We start from the raw sequence: 6,848 nt of genomic DNA on the forward strand, positions 1-6,848 counted from the left end.
AAGTTCGTATACAATTTCGGACAAATTTCTCTATCATCAAAGGTTTGCTAAATCAAGCAAAGTTATTAGCAGACCTCTTTTGGATAACGAAGGTCCTTAATCTTTATCCTCCCTAAGGGGAATAACCTTTTACACTGCTCAAGTATTCACGGATCCTCCTAGTGCTTGAGTATTCCAACTATTCTTTGCGTTGAGGTTTTAAAACAAAGAAGTAAATGTTTGTTTTTTGAAAATGGTTTGGAACCCAGCTAGAAAATGGTTTGAAACCCAGCTTAACTGGGAGACTTAACCCTGTGCTACAACAAAGTGCTATGTGCAACACTATTTGTTTTACGAAAAATATGTCAGATTTTCATTTACAGAAAAAACAGACATATACTATTTATAATCATCAAAAATCCGACTTACATTTAATAAATTTTGTTTCCCACTCCTCAAACGTAATTAGAATGGATGAATCGCTCTCAATAATAATATTCTCCCAGCCATGGTGATTGAATAGTAAGTGAAAACCATGCCCTACATGCCTCAACCTCCATATTGATAGATGAGTGAGCATACATGGGTGCATGTTTGGTACCTAGTCACTCTATTATTAATACTTGTCATACTTCCATTTGAGTAGGTTTACCCAACACTAGTTTGAATTATGTTTGGTGACACAGTACTGTGTAAGGAAGGACAATGCGTAGAACAATCACCAAACCAATTTCCTAAACTACAGAACCTAGAACTACAACCCAATCAAATTTCCAAATCCAAACCTGGTTAGGGTTAGAGGGCACCATACCCACATCATCACAAGCGCAGAAAAATCAATTTAAGGGTTGAAAATAAGGGTCAAAGGGTTATGATGATTGGAATCTCATCAAAGACCAAAAGAAGGGTTTCTGATAAAAAAAAACATAAATACAGACCCATATTGAAATTGGGGGAAACCGAAATTGGGAGTTTACAAATTCGAACTTGGTCTTCTCAAATGTCAGGTTCAAGAACTCATGAACTATTGCAACTGCTCTTTCCTTCCCAATTCTAAACAGCTGCTTCAAACTTGTCAGAAATTTCACCAACCAGCTCTAAGTTATGAGTATCGGAATCATGAGCATCACAAAGTTGTGTTCAATTGTTTGACAACAATGGATCCGGAGAACACTTGAGAGAGAAAGAGGCGAAAGAGGGAAAGGAACAATGGATCTGGAAGGAGGAAGATAAAGAGACGAAGGGAGAAAGGAGAAGAGAGAGGGTGTTATCTTGGGGTCTCTGATAAGCCTAAAATAGACTTATAAATAACCCTACAATCATAATCAAGTTATCAATGGTAGTATAGAAAAATAGGGTGTCTCCCGCAGAAAATTGTGACTTAAAACAATTGCAAATATGATTATGAAAAACTGAACAGACACTAGACAAAGATGAAATTAAAAACTATAGCTAGACTCAACGAAAAATTATGAAATTAAATCTGGAGAAACTAGACACATTGACGAAGACACACACAAAATTTGGGGGAAAACTGTGTAGTTTTGCTATGCTAACAAAATTCAGAAATATGACGGACAGACTAATCAAAAACAGAATGGGGATTTTGGTTTTGGAAATCAAATAACAAAAACTAATTAGGAACTACTCCTAACCACTAGACAATCATTACACCTATGATGTGTTTACTAACATGTTCAATTCATTTGGATATCCTTACTCAAGCTAAGCCAATGATGTGTTGAACTTAACCTATCAATCTTTCTTACTTGGTATGTTAAGAGAATGATGTTTTCAACTTAACTTAGCATCTAGAATGGAGCCTAGAGTGATGTTCTCGCACAGCTCTCACCTAGAAGTCATTAAGGTCTAAAAGATTATGAATAAGGCTAGACAATGTCGGTACTGATGTTGTCCTAATCTACCTAGACATTGATTTATGTGAATGGGCTCAAGTCACTCACTCGCTACTCTAGAATGCAAGTAGACATGATGATCATACAAACATTCATAGCTTTACAACCTAGCATGCATACTAATGTTGACCACCATCAATAAACATACAAAGTTAATCAATGATATAACGATAAACCAATGAATATCCGAAATCCATGGAACAAATTAAATAAACGCCAACTTCATAGTTACACCATGTCTAGGGCTTGGAAGCAGCCCCTAACTAAGGGAAAATTAGTTACTCATCATCTTTGAAAACACACCAGAGAATTTCATAAGATTCAGGGAGAAAAGAAAATACGAAAGATGAAAAACATGGGAAAATATCGATTTTCTGAGTCGAGAGATCGATCTCTTCTGGGCTCTGAACTTTACTTCTTCTCCTTGAGTTCTTGACGGCTCCCTCTTCTCTTGTGCGTTTTTCAGCAACGTGAAAGCTCTCTTCCAGTATGATGGCTTAGAGTCGTTCTGGTATTAGGGTTTTGCCTTAAGTAGTCTCCAAGTCTTCCAAGCTTCCTTTTCAGACTATGCTTCCTTCTTTGACTAGGATCAATGTTTGGGCTATCTTTTGAATGTCTTCCACATATAATCTGGGCTTGGCTTTTGGGCAAATTATATTAATGATATCACTATTCGAAATCGTGCAAAAATCCCTAAGAAAGCTTCTCAAAATCCAGCCCAAACACTGCCTCGAACTTGACTGCTGCACAGCTTTCCCGGAACTGCTGATTTTCTGTCCAACTTCGACGCTTCATAACTCCTAGATGCCATCACCGATTTGGATGATTCTTGACTCCAAATTGATCTACAAACGCACCTCTACAAATCTGGGCAGTCATCTTGGTGAAACCATTCTCGGAACCTCATGGAAATAGGCCTTGAAAACCGGAGAAAATAAGCATAAACCAGTTTTCAGCTTTTTGTGTTTACAGCTTCTGTTTTGGTGAAGTGGTTCCATCGCCTTTCCCTGATATTTTTGACCATGTGAATGATCAAACTCCATCCTTGACATCTCTACTTCGTATTGGAAGCCTTGCTTGCATCACTTGAACACATATTTGCATTATCTTGCTCCACGAAGTACCTATGAAAATAACAAAGTTAAAACGATCTTTTTAAAGGGAAAATAACCAAGTTAAATGCAAAGGTTAAACTATAAAATCATCGCATTTTATGCTCCTATCAGTCTCAAAAATGAGTACCCACGTTAAGACCACTTAAGGAGGCCAAATGAAAAAACATGTGTAACTTAAGCTCATTTATTTTAGTGCCCAAGTGCACCAAACATGAGATTAGCTAACTTAGACTTCTTATTTAGCACATTCCTAGTTAGTACTGAGAAACAAACATGCACGAAATGTCTTGCAATAGCGTCAACTCCGTTACCTATATCATTGACTACCATCCTAATTCCTCCTCTATCAACTGCAGTGTGAAAGCTCCGTCAGTGTCAATTTTCAGCCGACTATATAGGGGGAATTGCCATTTGGTCAATTGTAACACCCCGGACCTAATTTTACTAATTTACCAGGTTTTCTACGAGTTGCTGAGGAAAATTTAACCTTGCTCGGTAACTTGGTAAGTTAACGCTCAAGTTTATTTTCGAGTTTTTCTTAAAATGTTAAATTCTTCTATTAAATCCCCGATGTCGTAGCATGCGACAATACGAGTTCACCAATGTCCTCAGACTATTTTTAGGAGCTTCGAGCTATTTTCTACGATTTATCGAAGAATCTGGGTCGTTGATCTTTAATCATTGATCACCTGTTGTCCATTTCTTTTGTTAAACAGGGGAAGACTGGTCAAACCCAGTCAAAAAGAACCCAACTCGGGTTTGACCGAGCCCAACCGAGTCCATCTCCTTCTCTCTCTTTTCTCTCGCACGTCGTCCGCCTTTTCCGGCGCAGCGGCTACGACTTCGGTTTCTACTTCTACAACTGGGATTTTTATTTGGATTAAATTCAGTTTGCCCCATCGTACTTTAGGTCAATAATCAGTTTGGTCCCATATCTTTTTTTTTAATAACGTTGGTCCTTGAAATTCTATTTCACATCAGTTTAGTCCAATTTTTGAATTGCCCTTCTTACCATGACGTTATGCGCTGAGTTGTCCGCGACACAAGGGCCCAGTTTCTGACTTAAAATGGCAAAATAGTCATTTTATGTTTTTAAACAAATATCTCTCTCCCCCCTATATCCTTTCTCCTTATCTCAGCTCTTCTCCACCGCACTCTCCCGCATCGGCCTTGCCGTCATGGGCAAGAACCTCGCCCTCAACATCGCCGAGAAAGGCTTCCCCATCGCCGTCTACAACCGCACCTCCTCCAAGGTCGACGAGATCGTCCACCGCGCCGACACTGAGGGCGACCTCCCTCTCTCCGGCCAGTACACCCCTAAAGACTTCGTCCTCTCTCTCCAGCGCCCTTGATCCGTCATCATCCTCGTCAAGGCTGGCGCTCCCGTCAAGGCCGGAGAATGTCTAAGACATTGGAGTAGGCATGGGTGGGGACCCCCCGGGCATGAGGCTAGGGCCGTGGCGAGCGCCTTCCTCACTGCCGGAGACGCCCATGCCGAGGTAGAGGAGGCCCCTGGCAGAAGCCTCGTGGATGCGGTGCTTGGTGTTCTCGTACCACTCGTTGCCGTCGTCGATGATGGCGTCGCCGGGCTCCATGTAGGCAGACAAGGCGGCGATGGTCTGGTCGACGGGAGCGCCGGCCTTGACGAGGATGATGACGGATCGGGGGCGCTGGAGAGAGAGGACGAAGTCTTTGGGGGTGTACTGGCCGAAGAGAGGGAGGTCGCCCTCGGTGGCTGCGCGGTGGACGGTCTCGTCGATCTTGGAGGAGGTGCGGTTGTAGACAGAGATGGGGAAGCCTTTCTCGGCGATGTTGAGGGCGAGGTTCTGGCCCATGATGGCGAGGCCGATGCGGGAGAGTGTGGTGGAGGCCTCGGGTTGGTGGTGAAGAGCTGAGAGAAGGAGAAAGGATATAAGAGGGAGAGAGATATTTGTTTAAAAAGATAAAATGACTATTTTGCCCTTTTAAGTCAGAAACTGGGCCCTTGTGTCGCGGACAACTCAGCGCATGACGTCATGGTAAGGAGGGCAATTCAAAAATTGGACTAAACTGATGTGAAATAGAACTTCCAGGACCAACGTTATTAAAAAAAAAGATGTGGGACCAAACTGATTATTGACCTAAAGTACGAGGGGACAAACTGAATTTAATCATTTTTATTTCCCAACGTAAGTATGCATTGGAGATCATTGAGGATGCACGGTTGTTGGGTGCATCCCCCATTGATACACCGATGGAACGAGGATTGAGATTGTCTGACAAGAGTGATTTGCTCAAGGATCAAGGTCGCTATAGGAGGTTGGTAGGGAGGTTGATTTATTTGACTAAATCAAGGCCAGATGTTACTTATGTTGTCCATGTGTTAAGTCGTTTTATGCATCAGCCGAGAAAATCTCACCTGGAAGCAACACTTGGAGTTGTGTGTTACCTCAAAAGTGCACTCGGCCAAGGTCTTTCTTCTTCTTCTTCAATAATGACCTCAGATTAAGAGCCTTTTGTGATTCGGATTGGGCAGGGTGTCCGCTTACTAGACAATCTACTTCGGGCTATTGTGTTTTTCTTGGACCTTCTCTTATTTCTTGGCGATCAAAGCGTCAGAAAACTGTATCATTGTCATCAACAGAGGCAGAATATCGTGCTATGGTCGGAACCTGTTGTGAGTTGACTTGGCTGAGAAACTTACTTAAAGATTTGGGTGTAGAGCATCGAGAACCTGCCTCACTATATTGTGATAACAAGGCAGCGCTGCACATTGCAGCGAACCCTGTTTTCCATGAGCGAACCAGGCATATTAAGATGGACTGCCATTATATTAGGGATAAAATCCAAGACGGATCTGTGATCACAAAGTTTGTGAGTTCATCACATCAACTGGCAGATGTATTAACCAAAACTTTGGGGAAAAAGATTTTTGTTCCTATGATTCGCAAGTTGGGAGTGCAGGATATTCACTCTCTAACTTGAGGGGGGCGGAGTGTAAGAAAATATTATGTAGTTGGAAAGAATATTAGAATATCATCTATGTTAGGAATGTGAATATATGTTTCCTAATAGATAGCTTGATTGTAGGATAGTTTCCTAGTTGGTAACTACTAAACATTGTATATGAAATCCCTTCTGTATCAATGAAATTCACTTAGCCAAATTATCATCTTTTCAAGAGCTGGGAGTATACCAGTTGACATTCTCTTGCTGAAGACCCCAAAAGGCAACAACGCTCTTCACATAGCTGCTCAATTCAACTGTTCAAGCATACAAATTTCTTCAAGCAATTCTCGAGAAATTTTAAATGCACACCTCTAATATCTTAATACACACCCCTTACTTAATACACCATATATCAAGTTTTTCATTTCAGTATTATACTTAATACACATCCCAAACTGCCTAAAATACCCTTAATTTATGAAATATTTCATTATTTAATATAATTAATCTATATTTACTATTTGGTACCACTTTTTACATATTATTTCATCTAATTTTTGTTAGAAATTTTTTATTATCATTGTTCAATTTATAATCAAATGATTATTGTTATATCCCAACTCCAAATCATCAATACAAGTTTTCAAAATTCACAAGATAGTAGAAGTGTAGAAGTACTGTAGCTATTAAACATAGATATCTAGTTATTCGATAAAACATGTCATGATAAAGATGCAGTACTTGAGAATATGATATGCAAGATCAAACTAAAACTAATACAGATAAAAATAAAAATAAAAAAATAAAAAGAAGAAGAAGAAAAAAGACAACCCAAATGAATTGTGGAGAAGAGTTGAAGTTATGAGAGAAGACGTACTTTCAACGATTTTAAGGTAGAAGATGTTGAAAA

This window comes from Fragaria vesca, linkage group LG1, assembly GCF_000184155.1.
Source record: "Fragaria vesca subsp. vesca linkage group LG1, FraVesHawaii_1.0, whole genome shotgun sequence".
NCBI classification, from domain to species: Eukaryota; Viridiplantae; Streptophyta; class Magnoliopsida; order Rosales; family Rosaceae; genus Fragaria; species Fragaria vesca.